At 52.3% G+C, this 14873-nt stretch overlaps 16 non-coding genes and 7 pseudogenes across 16 annotated transcripts; all 23 read right to left on the minus strand.

Moving 5' to 3' along the window:
* Positions 1 to 58: 58 nt before the first annotated feature.
* On the minus strand, positions 59 to 177 carry LOC138217365 (5S ribosomal RNA). Its single transcript, XR_011181077.1, has one exon. It is a non-coding gene; the product is annotated as a 5S ribosomal RNA (ribosomal RNA).
* Positions 178 to 714: 537 nt separating this feature from the next.
* LOC138218779 (5S ribosomal RNA) lies at positions 715 to 832 on the minus strand (annotated as a pseudogene).
* Positions 833 to 1369: 537 nt separating this feature from the next.
* LOC138218143 (5S ribosomal RNA) lies at positions 1370 to 1488 on the minus strand (annotated as a pseudogene).
* Positions 1489 to 2025: 537 nt separating this feature from the next.
* LOC138217035 (5S ribosomal RNA) lies at positions 2026 to 2144 on the minus strand. Its single transcript, XR_011180748.1, has one exon. It is a non-coding gene; the product is annotated as a 5S ribosomal RNA (ribosomal RNA).
* Positions 2145 to 2681: 537 nt separating this feature from the next.
* Positions 2682 to 2800, minus strand: LOC138218740 (5S ribosomal RNA; annotated as a pseudogene).
* A 537-nt stretch (positions 2801 to 3337) lies between these two features.
* LOC138217367 (5S ribosomal RNA) lies at positions 3338 to 3456 on the minus strand. The gene has a single exon (XR_011181079.1). It is a non-coding gene; the product is annotated as a 5S ribosomal RNA (ribosomal RNA).
* A 537-nt stretch (positions 3457 to 3993) lies between these two features.
* LOC138218780 (5S ribosomal RNA) lies at positions 3994 to 4111 on the minus strand (annotated as a pseudogene).
* A 537-nt stretch (positions 4112 to 4648) lies between these two features.
* LOC138244404 (5S ribosomal RNA) lies at positions 4649 to 4767 on the minus strand. The gene has a single exon (XR_011193017.1). It is a non-coding gene; the product is annotated as a 5S ribosomal RNA (ribosomal RNA).
* Positions 4768 to 5048: 281 nt separating this feature from the next.
* Positions 5049 to 5167, minus strand: LOC138245035 (5S ribosomal RNA). The gene has a single exon (XR_011193651.1). It is a non-coding gene; the product is annotated as a 5S ribosomal RNA (ribosomal RNA).
* A 537-nt stretch (positions 5168 to 5704) lies between these two features.
* Positions 5705 to 5823, minus strand: LOC138218458 (5S ribosomal RNA; annotated as a pseudogene).
* Positions 5824 to 6360: 537 nt separating this feature from the next.
* LOC138245264 (5S ribosomal RNA) lies at positions 6361 to 6479 on the minus strand. The gene has a single exon (XR_011193875.1). It is a non-coding gene; the product is annotated as a 5S ribosomal RNA (ribosomal RNA).
* A 537-nt stretch (positions 6480 to 7016) lies between these two features.
* Positions 7017 to 7135, minus strand: LOC138218482 (5S ribosomal RNA; annotated as a pseudogene).
* Positions 7136 to 7672: 537 nt separating this feature from the next.
* LOC138217799 (5S ribosomal RNA) lies at positions 7673 to 7791 on the minus strand (annotated as a pseudogene).
* A 537-nt stretch (positions 7792 to 8328) lies between these two features.
* On the minus strand, positions 8329 to 8447 carry LOC138244405 (5S ribosomal RNA). Its single transcript, XR_011193018.1, has one exon. It is a non-coding gene; the product is annotated as a 5S ribosomal RNA (ribosomal RNA).
* Positions 8448 to 8984: 537 nt separating this feature from the next.
* Positions 8985 to 9103, minus strand: LOC138245265 (5S ribosomal RNA). The gene has a single exon (XR_011193876.1). It is a non-coding gene; the product is annotated as a 5S ribosomal RNA (ribosomal RNA).
* A 537-nt stretch (positions 9104 to 9640) lies between these two features.
* On the minus strand, positions 9641 to 9759 carry LOC138216823 (5S ribosomal RNA). The gene has a single exon (XR_011180535.1). It is a non-coding gene; the product is annotated as a 5S ribosomal RNA (ribosomal RNA).
* A 536-nt stretch (positions 9760 to 10295) lies between these two features.
* On the minus strand, positions 10296 to 10414 carry LOC138245403 (5S ribosomal RNA). The gene has a single exon (XR_011194013.1). It is a non-coding gene; the product is annotated as a 5S ribosomal RNA (ribosomal RNA).
* A 536-nt stretch (positions 10415 to 10950) lies between these two features.
* Positions 10951 to 11069, minus strand: LOC138217458 (5S ribosomal RNA). The gene has a single exon (XR_011181170.1). It is a non-coding gene; the product is annotated as a 5S ribosomal RNA (ribosomal RNA).
* Positions 11070 to 11606: 537 nt separating this feature from the next.
* On the minus strand, positions 11607 to 11725 carry LOC138245266 (5S ribosomal RNA). The gene has a single exon (XR_011193877.1). It is a non-coding gene; the product is annotated as a 5S ribosomal RNA (ribosomal RNA).
* Positions 11726 to 12262: 537 nt separating this feature from the next.
* Positions 12263 to 12381, minus strand: LOC138244406 (5S ribosomal RNA). The gene has a single exon (XR_011193019.1). It is a non-coding gene; the product is annotated as a 5S ribosomal RNA (ribosomal RNA).
* A 537-nt stretch (positions 12382 to 12918) lies between these two features.
* LOC138244408 (5S ribosomal RNA) lies at positions 12919 to 13037 on the minus strand. The gene has a single exon (XR_011193021.1). It is a non-coding gene; the product is annotated as a 5S ribosomal RNA (ribosomal RNA).
* A 536-nt stretch (positions 13038 to 13573) lies between these two features.
* LOC138244409 (5S ribosomal RNA) lies at positions 13574 to 13692 on the minus strand. The gene has a single exon (XR_011193022.1). It is a non-coding gene; the product is annotated as a 5S ribosomal RNA (ribosomal RNA).
* A 537-nt stretch (positions 13693 to 14229) lies between these two features.
* Positions 14230 to 14348, minus strand: LOC138244410 (5S ribosomal RNA). Its single transcript, XR_011193023.1, has one exon. It is a non-coding gene; the product is annotated as a 5S ribosomal RNA (ribosomal RNA).
* Positions 14349 to 14873: the final 525 nt, after the last annotated feature.

Genomic DNA, 14873 nt, shown 5'->3' on the forward strand with positions numbered 1-14873 from the left:
CACGTGTGAACAGGGGAATGAGCGAGCGAGCGGGGATAGGGCGCCTCCTGCGCTTAAAGGCTTACAGCACCTGGTATTCCCAGGCGGTCTCCCATCCAAGTACTAACCAGGCCCATCCCTATTTAGCTTCCGAGATCAGACGAGATCAGGCGTGCTCAAGGGGGTGTGGCCGAAAGCAAGAGCAAGGCTCGCTGGCACCCTTCTTATTGAGAGGACAGCTCCATCACCTCTTTTACAACGCTGCTTTTTTTCCCTTGCGTTTTTCTCTTCTTCCCACGTTCTCTCTCTTCACTGCCTTCATCCCCGCTCTATTTCACTTCAGCCTTTCACTCTTGCTTCCTTCCAATGAGGACGGAGCTGCGGGAGAAAGGGCGCTATAGAGGATCGCTGTGGAGAGCTGCTGCTGTGCTTTGACATCTGAGCTCTGTTGAAAATGATCTCAATACAATTCTGAAAAACGCGACTCTCCGAACGCCAGCCGAACAAGTCTCCACAGCCGAAGCGCTGTGTCTCTTTTCAGCTGGCGATAAACCTTTCCTCGATCCTTTGCGGACTTGTTAAACTGTTCCTGATCAGAATAAAAAACGCTCACGCTAATACACAAGCACCCGTGTCTCGCCAAAGCTGACAAATAAACAGACGGACAAGCCGCACTGCACGTGTGAACAGGGGAATGAGCGAGCGAGCGGGGATAGGGCGCCTCCTGCGCTTAAAAGCTTACAGCACCTGGTATTCCCAGGCGGTCTCCCATCCAAGTACTACCAGGGCCATCCCTGTTTAGCTTCCGAGATCAGACGAGATCAGGCGTGCTCAAGGGGTTGTGGCCGTAAGCGAGAGCAAGGCTCGCTGGCACCCTTCTTATTGAGAGGACAGCTCCGTCACCTCTTTTACGACGCTGCTCTTTTTCCCTTGCGTTTTTCTCTTCTTCCCACGTTCTCTCTCTTCACTGCCTTCGTCCCCGCTCTATTTCACTTCAGCCTTTCACTCTTGCTTCCTTCCAATGAGGACGGAGCTGCGGGAGAAAGGGCGCTATAGAGGATCGCTGTGGAGAGCTGCTGCTGTGCTTTGACATCTGAGCTCTGTGGAAAACGATCTCAATACAATTCTGAAAAACGCGACCCTCCGAACGCCAGCCGAACAAGTCTCCACAGCCGAAGCGCTGTGTCTCTTTTCAGCTGGCGATAAACCTTTCCTCGATCCTTTGCGGACTTGTTAAACTGTTCATGATCAGAATAAAAAACGCTCACGCTAATACACAAGCACCCGCGTCTCGCCAACGCTGACAAATAAACAGACGGACAAGCCGCACTGCACGTGTGAACAGGGGAATGAGCGAGCGAGCGGGGATAGGGCGCCTCCTGCGCATAAAAGCTTACAGCACCTGGTATTCCCAGGCGGTCTCCCATCCAAGTACTAACCAGGCCCATCCCTGTTTAGCTTCCTAGATCAGACGAGATCAGGCGTGCTCAAGAGGGTGTGGCCGTAAGCGAGAGCAAAGCTCGATGGCACCCTTCTTATTGAGAGGACAGCTCCGTCACCTCTTTTACGATGCTGCTTTTTTTCCCTTGCGTTTTTCTCTTCTTCCCACGTTCTCTCTCTTCACTGCCTTCGTCCCCGCTCTATTTCACTTCAGCCTTTCACTCTTGCTTCCTTCCAATGAGGACGGAGCTGCGGGAGAAAGGGCGCTATAGAGGATCGCTGTGGAGAGCTGCTGCTGTGCTTTGACATCTGAGCTCTGTGGAAAACGATCTCAATACAATTCTGAAAAACGCGACTCTCCGAACGCCAGCCGAACAAGTCTCCACAGCCGAAGCGCTGTGTCTCTTTTCAGCTGGCGATAAACCTTTCCTCGATCCTTTGCGGACTTGTTAAACTGTTCCTGATCAGAATAAAAAACGCTCACGCTAATACACAAGCACCCGTGTCTCGCCAAAGCTGACAAATAAACAGACGGACAAGCCGCACTGCACGTGTGAACAGGGGAATGAGCGAGCGAGCGGGGATAGGGCGCCTCCTGCGCTTAAAAGCTTTCAGCACCTGGTATTCCCAGGCGGTCTCCCATCCAAGTACTAACCAGGCCCATCCCTGTTTAGCTTCCGAGATCAGACGAGATCAGGCGTGCTCAAGGGGGTGTGGCCGTAAGCGAGAGCAAGGCTCGCTGGCACCCTTCTTATTGAGAGGACAGCTCCGTCACCTCTTTTACGACGCTGCTTTTTTTCCCTTGCGTTTTTCTCTTCTTCCCACGTTCTCTCTCTTCACTGCCTTCGTCCCCGCTCTATTTCACTTCAGCCTTTCACTCTTGCTTCCTTCCAATGAGGACGGAGCTGCGGGAGAAAGGGCGCTATAGAGGATCGCTGTGGAGAGCTGCTGCTGTGCTTTGACATCTGAGCTCTGTGGAAAACGATCTCAATACAATTCTGAAAAACGCGACTCTCCGAACGCCAGCCGAACAAGTCTCCACAGCCGAAGCGCTGTGTCTCTTTTCAGCTGGCGATAAACCTTTCCTCGATCCTTTGCGGACTTGTAAAACTGTTCATGATCAGAATAAAAAACGCTCACGCTAATACACAAGCACCCGTGTCTCGCCAAAGCTGACAAATAAACAGACGGACAAGCCGCACTGCACGTGTGAACAGGGGAATGAGCGAGCGAGCGGGGATAGGGCGCCTCCTGCGCTTAAAAGCTTACAGCACCTGGTATTCCCAGGCGGTCTCCCATCCAAGTACTAACAAGGCCCATCCCTGTTTAGCTTCCGAGATCAGACGAGATCAGGCGTGCTCAAGGGGTTGTGGCCGTAAGAGAGAGCAAGGCTCGCTGGCACCCTTCTTATTAAGAGGACAGCTCCGTCACCTCTTTTACGACGCTGCTTTTTTTCCCTTGCGTTTTTCTCTTCTTCCCACGTTCTCTCTCTTCACTGCCTTCGTCCCCGCTCTATATCACTTCAGCCTTTCACTCTTGCTTCCTTCCAATGAGGACGGAGCTGCGGGAGAAAGGGGGCTATAGAGGATCGCTGTGGAGAGCTGCTGCTGTGCTTTGACATCTGAGCTCTGTGGAAAACGATCTCAATACAATTCTGAAAAACGCGACCCTCCGAACGCCAGCCGAACAAGTCTCCACAGCCGAAGCGCTGTGTCTCTTTTCAGCTGGCGATAAACCTTTCTTCGATCTCTTGCGGACTTGTAAAACTGTTCCTGATCAGAATAAAAAACGCTCACGCTAATACACAAGCACCCGCGTCTCGCCAAAGCTGACAAATAAACAGACGGACAAGCCGCACTGCACGTGTGAACAGGGGAATGAGCGAGCGAGCGGGGATAGGGCGCCTCCTGCGCTTAAAGGCTTACAGCACCTGGTATTCCCAGGCGGTCTCCCATCCAAGTACTAACCAGGCCCATCCCTATTTAGCTTCCGAGATCAGACGAGATCAGGCGTGCTCAAGGGGGTGTGGCCGAAAGCAAGAGCAAGGCTCGCTGGCACCCTTCTTATTGAGAGGACAGCTCCATCACCTCTTTTACAACGCTGCTTTTTTTCCCTTGCGTTTTTCTCTTCTTCCCACGTTCTCTCTCTTCACTGCCTTCATCCCCGCTCTATTTCACTTCAGCCTTTCACTCTTGCTTCCTTCCAATGAGGACGGAGCTGCGGGAGAAAGGGCGCTATAGAGGATCGCTGTGGAGAGCTGCTGCTGTGCTTTGACATCTGAGCTCTGTTGAAAATGATCTCAATACAATTCTGAAAAACGCGACTCTCCGAACGCCAGCCGAACAAGTCTCCACAGCCGAAGCGCTGTGTCTCTTTTCAGCTGGCGATAAACCTTTCCTCGATCCTTTGCGGACTTGTTAAACTGTTCCTGATCAGAATAAAAAACGCTCACGCTAATACACAAGCACCCGTGTCTCGCCAAAGCTGACAAATAAACAGACGGACAAGCCGCACTGCACGTGTGAACAGGGGAATGAGCGAGCGAGCGGGGATAGGGCGCCTCCTGCGCTTAAAAGCTTACAGCACCTGGTATTCCCAGGCGGTCTCCCATCCAAGTACTACCAGGGCCATCCCTGTTTAGCTTCCGAGATCAGACGAGATCAGGCGTGCTCAAGGGGTTGTGGCCGTAAGCGAGAGCAAGGCTCGCTGGCACCCTTCTTATTGAGAGGACAGCTCCGTCACCTCTTTTACGACGCTGCTCTTTTTCCCTTGCGTTTTTCTCTTCTTCCCACGTTCTCTCTCTTCACTGCCTTCGTCCCCGCTCTATTTCACTTCAGCCTTTCACTCTTGCTTCCTTCCAATGAGGACGGAGCTGCGGGAGAAAGGGCGCTATAGAGGATCGCTGTGGAGAGCTGCTGCTGTGCTTTGACATCTGAGCTCTGTGGAAAACGATCTCAATACAATTCTGAAAAACGCGACCCTCCGAACGCCAGCCGAACAAGTCTCCACAGCCGAAGCGCTGTGTCTCTTTTCAGCTGGCGATAAACCTTTCCTCGATCCTTTGCGGACTTGTTAAACTGTTCCTGATCAGAATAAAAAACGCTCACGCTATTACACAAGCACCCGTGTCTCGCCAAAGCTGACAAATAAACAGACGGACAAGCTGCACTGCACGTGTGAACAGGGGAATGAGCCAGCGAGCGGGGATAGGGCACCTCCTGCGCTTAAAAGCTTACAGCACCTGGTATTCCCAGGCGGTCTCCCATCCAAGTACTAACCAGGCCCATCCCTGTTTAGCTTCCGAGATCAGACGAGATCAGGCGTGCTCAAGGGGGTGTGGCCGTAAGCGAGAGCAAGGCTCGCTGGCACCCTTCTTATTGAGAGGACAGCTCCGTCACCTCTTTTACGACGCTGCTTTTTTTCCCTTGCGTTTTTCTCTTCTTCCCACGTTCTCTCTCTTCACTGCCTTCGTCCCCGCTCTATATCACTTCAGCCTTTCACTCTTGCTTCCTTCCAATGAGGACGGAGCTGCGGGAGATAGGGCGCTATAGAGGATCGCTGTGGAGAGCTGCTGCTGTGCTTTGACATCTGAGCTCTGTGGAAAACGATCTCAATACAATTCTGAAAAACGCTTACAGCACCTGGTATTCCCAGGCGGTCTCCCATCCAAGTACTAACCAGGCCCATCCCTGTTTAGCTTCCGAGATCAGACGAGATCAGGCGTGCTCAAGGGGGTGTGGCCGTAAGCGAGAGCAAGGTTCGCTGGCACCCTTCTTATTGAGAGGACAGCTCCGTCACCTCTTTTACGACGCTGCTTTTTTTCCTTTGCGTTTTTCTCTTCTTCCCACGTTCTCTCTCTTCACTGCCTTCGTCCCCGCTCTATTTCACTTCAGCCTTTCACTCTTGCTTCCTTCCAATGAGGACGGAGCTGCGGGAGAAAGGGCGCTATAGAGGATCGCTGTGGAGAGCTGCTGCTGTGCTTTGACATCTGAGCTCTGTGGAAAACGATCTCAATAGAATTCTGAAAAACGCGACTCTCCGAACGCCAGCCGAACAAGTCTCCACAGCCGAAGCGCTGTGTCTCTTTTCAGCTGGCGATAAACCTTTCCTCGATCCTTTGCGGACTTGTAAAACTGTTCCTGATCAGAATAAAAAACGCTCACGCTAATACACAAGCACCCGTGTCTCGCCAAAGCTGACAAATAAACAGACGGACAAGCCGCACTGCACGTGTGAACAGGGGAATGAGCGAGCGAGCGGGGATAGGGCGCCTCCTGCGCTTAAAAGCTTACAGCACCTGGTATTCCCAGGCGGTCTCCCATCCAAGTACTAACCAGGCCCATCCCTGTTTAGCTTCCAAGATCAGACGAGATCAGGCGTGCTCAAGGGGTTGTGGCCATAAGCGAGAGCAAGGCTCGCTGGCACACTTCTTATTGAGAGGACAGCTCCGTCACCTCTTTTACGACGCTGCTTTTCTTCCCTTGCGTTTTTCTCTTCTTCCCACGTTCTCTCTCTTCACTGCCTTCGTCCCCGCTCTGTTTCACTTCAGCCTTTCACTCTTGCTTCCTTCCAATGAGGACGGAGCTGCGGGAGAAAGGGCGCTATAGAGGATCGCAGTGGAGAGCTGCTGCTGTGCTTTGACATCTGAGCTCTGTGGAAAACGATCTAAATACAATTCTGAAAAACGCGACTCTCCGAACGCCAGCCGAACAAGTCTCCACAGCCGAAGCGCTGTGTCTCTTTTCAGCTGGCGATAAACCTTTCGTCGATCCTTTGCGGACTTGTTAAACTGTTCATGATCAGAATAAAAAACGCTCACGCTAATACACAAGCACCCGTGTCTCGCCAAAGCTGACAAATAAACAGACGGACAAGCCGCACTGCACGTGTGAACAGGGGAATGAGCGAGAGAGCGGGGATAGGGCGCCTCCTGCGCTTAAAAGCTTACAGCACCTGGTATTCCCAGGCGGTCTCCCATCCAAGTACTAACCAGGCCCATCCCTGTTTAGCTTCCGAGATCAGACGAGATCAGGCGTGCTCAAGGGGGTGTGGCCATAAGCGAGAGCAAGGCTCGCTGGCACCCTTCTTATTGAGAGGACAGCTCCGTCACCTCTTTTACGACGCTGCTTTTTTTCCCTTGCGTTTTTCTCTTCTTCCCACGTTCTCTCTCTTCACTGCCTAAGTCCCCGCTCTATATCACTTCAGCCTTTCACTCTTGCTTCCTTCCAATGAGGACGGAGCTGCGGGAGATAGGGCGCTATAGAGGATCGCTGTGGAGAGCTGCTGCTGTGCTTTGACATCTGAGCTCTGTGGAAAACGATCTCAATACAATTCTGAAAAACGCAACTCTCCGAACGCCAGCCGAACAAGTCTCCACAGCCGAAGCGCTGTGTCTCTTTTCAGCTGGCGATAAACCTTTCCTCGATCCTTTGCGGACTTGTTAAACTGTTCCTGATCAGAATAAAAAACGCTCACGCTAATACACAAGCACCCGTGTCTCGCCAAAGCTGACAAATAAACAGACGGACAAGCCGCACTGCACGTGTGAACAGGGGAATGAGCCAGCGAGCGGGGATAGGGTGCCTCCTGCGCTTAAAACCTTACAGCACCTGGTATTCCCAGGCGGTCTCCCATCCAAGTACTAACCAGGCCCATCCCTGTTTAGCTTCCAAGATCAGACGAGATCAGGCGTGCTCAAGGGGGTGTGGCAGTAAGCGAGAGCCAAGCTTGCTGGCACCCTTCTTATTGAGAGGACAGCTCCGTCACCTCTTTTACGACGCTGCTTTTTTTCTCTTGCGTTTTTCTCTTCTTTCCACGTTCTCTCTCTTCACTGCCTTCGTCCCCGCTCTATTTCACTTCAGCCTTTCACTCTTGCTTCCTTCCAATGAGGACGGAGATGCGGGAGAAAGGGCGCTATAGAGGATCGCTGTGGAGAGCTGCTGCTGTGCTTTGACATCTGAGCTCTGTGGAAAACGATCTCAATACAATTCTGAAAAACGCGACTCTCCGAACGCCAGCCGAACAAGTCTCCACAGCCGAAGCGCTGTGTCTCTTTTCAGCTGGCGATAAACCTTTCCTCGATCCTTTGCGGACTTGTAAAACTGTTCCTGATCAGAATAAAAAACGCTCACTCTAATACACAAGCACCCGTGTCTCGCCAAAGCTGACAAATAAACAGACGGACAAGCCGCACTGCACGTGTGAACAGGGGAATGAGCGAGAGAGCGGGGATAGGGCGCCTCCTGCGCTTAAAAGCTTACAGGACCTGGTATTCCCAGGCGGTCTCCCATCCAAGTACTAACCAGGCCCATCCCTGTTTAGCTTCCGAGATCAGACGAGATCAGGCGTGCTCAAGGGGGTGTGGCCATAAGCGAGAGCAAGGCTCGCTGGCACCCTTCTTATTGAGAGGACAGCTCCGTCACCTCTTTTACGACGCTGCTTTTTTTCCCTTGCGTTTTTCTCTTCTTCCCACGTTCTCTCTCTTCACTGCCTAAGTCCCCGCTCTATATCACTTCAGCCTTTCACTCTTGCTTCCTTCCAATGAGGACGGAGCTGCGGGAGATAGGGCGCTATAGAGGATCGCTGTGGAGAGCTGCTGCTGTGCTTTGACATCTGAGCTCTGTGGAAAACGATCTCAATACAATTCTGAAAAACGCAACTCTCCGAACGCCAGCCGAACAAGTCTCCACAGCCGAAGCGCTGTGTCTCTTTTCAGCTGGCGATAAACCTTTCCTCGATCCTTTGCGGACTTGTTAAACTGTTCCTGATCAGAATAAAAAATGCTCACGCTAATACACAAGCACCCGTGTCTCGCCAAAGCTGACAAATAAACAGACGGACAAGCCGCACTGCACGTGTGAACAGGGGAATGAGCGAGCGAGCGGGGATAGGGCGCCTCCTGCGCTTAAAAGCTTACAGCACCTGGTATTCCCAGGCGGTCTCCCATCCAAGTACTAACCAGGCCCATCCCTGTTTAGCTTCCGAGATCAGACGAGATCAGGCGTGCTCAAGGGGGTGTGGCCGTAAGCGAGAGCCAAGCTCGCTGGCACCCTTCTTATTGAGAGGACAGCTCCGTCACCTCTTTTACGACGCTGCTTTTTTTCTCTTGCGTTTTTCTCTTCTTTCCACGTTCTCTCTCTTCACTGCCTTCGTCCCCGCTCTATTTCACTTCAGCCTTTCACTCTTGCTTCCTTCCAATGAGGACGGAGATGCGGGAGAAAGGGCGCTATAGAGGATCGCTGTGGAGAGCTGCTGCTGTGCTTTGACATCTGAGCTCTGTGGAAAACGATCTCAATACAATTCTGAAAAACGCGACTCTCCGAACGCCAGCCGAACAAGTCTCCACAGCCGAAGCGCTGTGTCTCTTTTCAGCTGGCGATAAACCTTTCCTCGATCCTTTGCAGACTTGTAAAACTGTTCCTGATCAGAATAAAAAACGCTCACGCTAATACACAAGCACCCGTGTCTCGCCAAAGCTGACAAATAAACAGACGGACAAGCCGCACTGCACGTGTGAACAGGGGAATGAGCGAGAGAGCGGGGATAGGGCGCCTCCTGCGCTTAAAAGCTTACAGCACCTGGTATTCCCAGGCGGTCTCCCATCCAAGTACTAACCAGGCCCATCCCTGTTTAGCTTCCGAGATCAGACGAGATCAGGCGTGCTCAAGGGGGTGTGGCCATAAGCGAGAGCAAGGCTCGCTGGCACCCTTCTTATTGAGAGGACAGCTCCGTCACCTCTTTTACGACGCTGCTTTTTTTCCCTTGCGTTTTTCTCTTCTTCCCACGTTCTCTCTCTTCACTGCCTAAGTCCCTGCTCTATATCACTTCAGCCTTTCACTCTTGCTTCCTTCCAATGAGGACGGAGCTGCGGGAGATAGGGCGCTATAGAGGATCGCTGTGGAGAGCTGCTGCTGTGCTTTGACATCTGAGCTCTGTGGAAAACGATCTCAATACAATTCTGAAAAACGCAACTCTCCGAACGCCAGCCGAACAAGTCTCCACAGCCGAAGCGCTGTGTCTCTTTTCAGCTGGCGATAAACCTTTCCTCGATCCTTTGCGGACTTGTTAAACTGTTCCTGATCAGAATAAAAAATGCTCACGCTAATACACAAGCACCCGTGTCTCGCCAAAGCTGACAAATAAACAGACGGACCAGCCGCACTGCACGTGTGAACAGGGGAATGAGCCAGCGAGCGGGGATAGGGCGCCTCCTGCGCTTAAAACCTTACAGCACCTGGTATTCCCAGGCGGTCTCCCATCCAAGTACTAACCAGGCCCATCCCTGTTTAGCTTCCGAGATCAGACGAGATCAGGCGTGCTCAAGGGGGTGTGGCCGTAAGCATCAGCAAGGCTCGCTGGCACCCTTCTTATTGAGAGGACAGCTCCGTCACCTCTTTTACGACGCTGCTTTTTTCCCTTGCGTTTTTCTCTTCTTTCCACGTTCTCTCTCTTCACTGCCTTCGTCCCCGCTCTATTTCACTTCAGCCTTTCACTCTTGCTTCCTTCCAATGAGGACGGAGCTGCGGGAGAAAGGGCGCTATAGAGGATCGCTGTGGAGAGCTGCTGCTGTGCTTTGACATCTGAGCTCTGTGGAAAACGATCTCAATACAATTCTGAAAAACGCGACTCTCCGAACGCCAGCCGAACAAGTCTCCACAGCCGAAGCGCTGTGTCTCTTTTCAGCTGGCGATAAACCTTTCCTCGATCCTTTGCGGACTTGTTAAACTGTTCCTGATCAGAATAAAAAACGCTCACGCTAATACACAAGCACCCGTGTCTCGCCAAAGCTGACAAATAAACAGACGGACAAGCCGCACTGCACGTGTGAACAGGGGAATGAGCGAGCGAGCGGGGATAGGGCGCCTCCTGCGCTTAAAAGCTTACAGCACCTGGTATTCCCAGGCGGTCTCCCATCCAAGTACTAACCAGGCCCATCCCTGTTTAGCTTCCGAGATCAGACGAGATCAGGCGTGCTCAAGGGGGTGTAGCCGTAAGCGAGAGCAAGGCTCGCTGGCACCCTTCTTATTGAGAGGACAGCTCCGTCACCTCTTTTACGACGCTGCTTTTTTCCCTTGCGTTTTTCTCTTCTTCCCACGTTCTCTCTCTTCACTGCCTTCGTCCCCGCTCTGTTTCACTTCAGCCTTTCACTCTTGCTTCCTTCCAATGAGGACGGAGCTGCGGGAGAAAGGGCGCTATAGAGGATCGCTGTGGAGAGCTGCTGCTGTGCTTTGACATCTGAGCTCTGTGGAAAACGATCTCAATACAATTCTGAAAAACGCGACTCTCCGAACGCCAACCGAACAAGTCTCCACAGCCGAAGCGCTGTGTCTCTTTTCAGCTGGCGATAAACCTTTCCTCGATCCTTTGCGGACTTGTTAAACTGTTCCTGATCAGAATAAAAAACGCTCACGCTAATACACAAGCACCCGTGTCTCGCCAAAGCTGACAAATAAACAGACGGACAAGCCGCACTGCACGTGTGAACAGGGGAATGAGCGAGCGAGCGGGGATAGGGCGCCTCCTGCGCTTAAAAGCTTACAGCACCTGGTATTCCCAGGCGGTCTCCCATCCAAATACTAACCAGGTCCATCCCTGTTTAGCTTCCGAGATCAGACGAGATCAGGCGTGCTCAAGGGGGTGTGGCCGTAAGCGAGAGCCAAGCTCGCTGGCACCCTTCTTATTGAGAGGACAGCTCCGTCACCTCTTTTACGACGCTGCTTTTTTTCTCTTGCGTTTTTCTCTTCTTTGCACGTTCTCTCTCTTCACTGCCTTCGTCCCCGCTCTATTTCACTTCAGCCTTTCACTCTTGCTTCCTTCCAATGAGGACGGAGATGCGGGAGAAAGGGCGCTATAGAGGATCGCAGTGGAGAGCTGCTGCTGTGCTTTGACATCTGAGCTCTGTGGAAAACGATCTCAATACAATTCTGAAAAACGCGACTCTCCGAACGCCAGCCGAACAAGTCTCCACAGCCGAAGCGCTGTGTCTCTTTTCAGCTGGCGATAAACCTTTCGTCGATCCTTTGCGGACTTGTTAAACTGTTCATGATCAGAATAAAAAACGCTCACGCTAATACACAAGCACCCGTGTCTCGCCAAAGCTGACAAATAAACAGACGGACAAGCCGCACTGCACGTGTGAACAGGGGAATGAGCGAGAGAGCGGGGATAGGGCGCCTCCTGCGCTTAAAAGCTTACAGCACCTGGTATTCCCAGGCGGTCTCCCATCCAAGTACTAACCAGGCCCATCCCTGTTTAGCTTCCGAGATCAGACGAGATCAGGCGTGCTCAAGGGGGTGTGGCCATAAGCGAGAGCAAGGCTCGCTGGCACCCTTCTTATTGAGAGGACAGCTCCGTCACCTCTTTTACGACGCTGCTTTTTTTCCCTTGCGTTTTTCTCTTCTTCCCACGTTCTCTCTCTTCACTGCCTAAGTCCCCGCTCTATATCACTTCAGCCTTTCACTCTTGCTTCCTTCCAATGAGGACGGAGCTGCGGGAGATAGGGCGCTATAGAGGATCGCTGTGGAGAGCTGCTGCTGTGCTTTGACATCTGAGCTCTGTGGAAAACGATCTCAATACAATTCTGAAAAACGCAACTCTCCGAACGCCAGCCGAACAAGTCTCCACAGCCGAAGCGCTTTGTCTCTTTTCAGCTGGCGATAAACCTTTCCTCGATCCTTTGCGGACTTGTTAAACTGTTCCTGATCAGAATAAAAAACGCTCACGCTAATACACAAGCACCCGTGTCTCGCCAAAGCTGACAAATAAACAGACGGACAAGCCGCACTGCACGTGTGAACAGGGGAATGAGCCAGCGAGCGGGGATAGGGCGCCTCCTGCGCTTAAAAGCTTACAGCACCTGGTATTCCCAGGCGGTCTCCCATCCAAGTACTAACCAGGCCCATCCCTGTTTAGCTTCCGAGATCAGACGAGATCAGGCGTGCTCAAGGGGGTGTGGCCGTAAGCAAGAGCAAGGCTCGCTGGCACCCTTCTTATTGAGAGGACAGCTCTGTCACCTCTTTTACGACGCTGCATTTTTTCCCTTGCGTTTTTCTCTTCTTCCCACGTTCTCTCTCTTCACTGCCTTCGTCCCCGCTCTATTTCACTTCAGCCTTTCACTTTTGCTTCCTTCCAATGAGGACGGAGGTGCGGGAGAAAGGGCGCTATAGAGGATCGCTGTGGAGAGCTGCTGCTGTGCTTTGACATCTGAGCTCTGTGGAAAACGATCTCAATACAATTCTGAAAAACGCGACTCTCCGAACGCCAGCCGAACAAGTCTCCACAGCCGAAGCGCTGTGTCTCTTTTCAGCTGGCGATAAACCTTTCCTCGATCCTTTGCGGACTTGTTAAACTGTTCCTGATCAGAATAAAAAACGCTCACGCTAATACACAAGCACCCGTGTCTCGCCAAAGCTGACAAATAAACAGACGGACAAGCCGCACTGCACGTGTGAACAGGGGAATGAGCCAGCGAGCGGGGATAGGGCGCCTCCTGCGCTTAAAAGCTTACAGCACCTGGTATTCCCAGGCGGTCTCCCATCCAAGTACTAACCAGGCCCATCCCTGTTTAGCTTCCGAGATCAGACGAGATCAGGCGTGCTCAAGGGGGTGTGGCCGTAAGCGAGAGCAAGGCTCGCTGGCACCCTTCTTATTGAGAGGACAGCTCCGTCACCTCTTTTACGACGCTGCTTTTTTCCCTTGCGTTTTTCTCTTCTTTCCACGTTCTCTCTCTTCACTGCCTTCGTCCCCGCTCTATTTCACTTCAGCCTTTCACTCTTGCTTCCTTCCAATGAGGACGGAGCTGCGGGAGAAAGGGCGCTATAGAGGATCGCTGTGGAGAGCTGCTGCTGTGCTTTGACATCTGAGCTCTGTGGAAAACGATCTCAATACAATTCTGAAAAACGCGACTCTCCGAACGCCAGCCGAACAAGTCTCCACAGCCGAAGCGCTGTGTCTCTTTTCAGCTGGCGATAAACCTTTCCTCGATCCTTTGCGGACTTGTAAAACTGTTCCTGATCAGAATAAAAAACGCTCACGCTAATACACAAGCACCCGTGTCTCGCCAAAGCTGAGAAATAAACAGACGGACAAGCCGCACTGCACGTGTGAACAGGGGAATGAGCGAGTGAGCGGGGATAGGGCGCCTCCTGCGCTTAAAAGCTTACAGCACCTGGTATTCCCAGGCGGTCTCCCATCCAAGTACTAACCAGGCCCATCCCTGTTTAGCTTCCGAGATCAGACGAGATCAGGCGTGCTCAAGGGGGTGTGGCCGTAAGCAAGAGCAAGGCTCGCTGGCACCCTTCTTATTGAGAGGACAGCTCTGTCACCTCTTTTACGACGCTGCATTTTTTCCCTTGCGTTTTTCTCTTCTTCCCACGTTCTCTCTCTTCACTGCCTTCGTCCCCGCTCTATTTCACTTCAGCCTTTCACTTTTGCTTCCTTCCAATGAGGACAGAGCTGCGGGAGAAAGGGCGCTATAGAGGATCGCTGTGGAGAGCTGCTGCTGTGCTTTGACATCTGAGCTCTGTGGAAAACGATCTCAATACAATTCTGAAAAACGCGACTCTCCGAACGCCAGCCGAACAAGTCTCCACAGCCGAAGCGCTGTGTCTCTTTTCAGCTGGCGATAAACCTTTCCTCGATCCTTTGCGGACTTGTTAAACTGTTCCTGATCAGAATAAAAAACGCTCACGCTAATACACAAGCACCCGTGTCTCGCCAAAGCTGACAAATAAACAGACGGACAAGCCGCACTGCACGTGTGAACAGGGGAATGAGCGAGCGAGCGGGGATAGGGCGCCTCCTGCGCTTAAAAGCTTACAGCACCTGGTATTCCCAGGCGGTCTCCCATCCAAGTACTAACCAGGCCCATCCCTGTTTAGCTTCCGAGATCAGACGAGATCAGGCGTGCTCAAGGGGGTGTGGCCGTAAGCCAGAGCAAGGCTCGCTGGCACCCTTCTTATTGAGAGGACAGCTCCGTCACCTCTTTTACGACGCTGCTTTTTTCCCTTGCGTTTTTCTCTTCTTCCCACGTTCTCTCTCTTCACTGCCTTCGTCCCCGCTCTATTTCACTTCAGCCTTTCACTTTTGCTTCCTTCCAATGAGGACAGAGCTGCGGGAGAAAGGGCGCTATAGAGGATCGCTGTGGAGAGCTGCTGCTGTGCTTTGACATCTGAGCTCTGTGGAAAACGATCTCAATACAATTCTGAAAAACGCGACTCTCCGAACGCCAGCCGAACAAGTCTCCACAGCCGAAGCGCTGTGTCTCTTTTCAGCTGGCGATAAACCTTTCCTCGATCCTTTGCGGACTTGTTAAACTGTTCCTGATCAGAATAAAAAACGCTCACGCTAATACACAAGCACCCGTGTCTCGCCAAAGCTGACAAATAAACAGACGGACAAGCCGCACTGCACGTGTGAACAGGGGAATGAGCGAGCGAGCGGGGATAGGGCGCCTC

This window comes from Lepisosteus oculatus, chromosome 14, assembly GCF_040954835.1.
Source record: "Lepisosteus oculatus isolate fLepOcu1 chromosome 14, fLepOcu1.hap2, whole genome shotgun sequence".
Taxonomy (NCBI): Eukaryota; Metazoa; Chordata; class Actinopteri; order Semionotiformes; family Lepisosteidae; genus Lepisosteus; species Lepisosteus oculatus.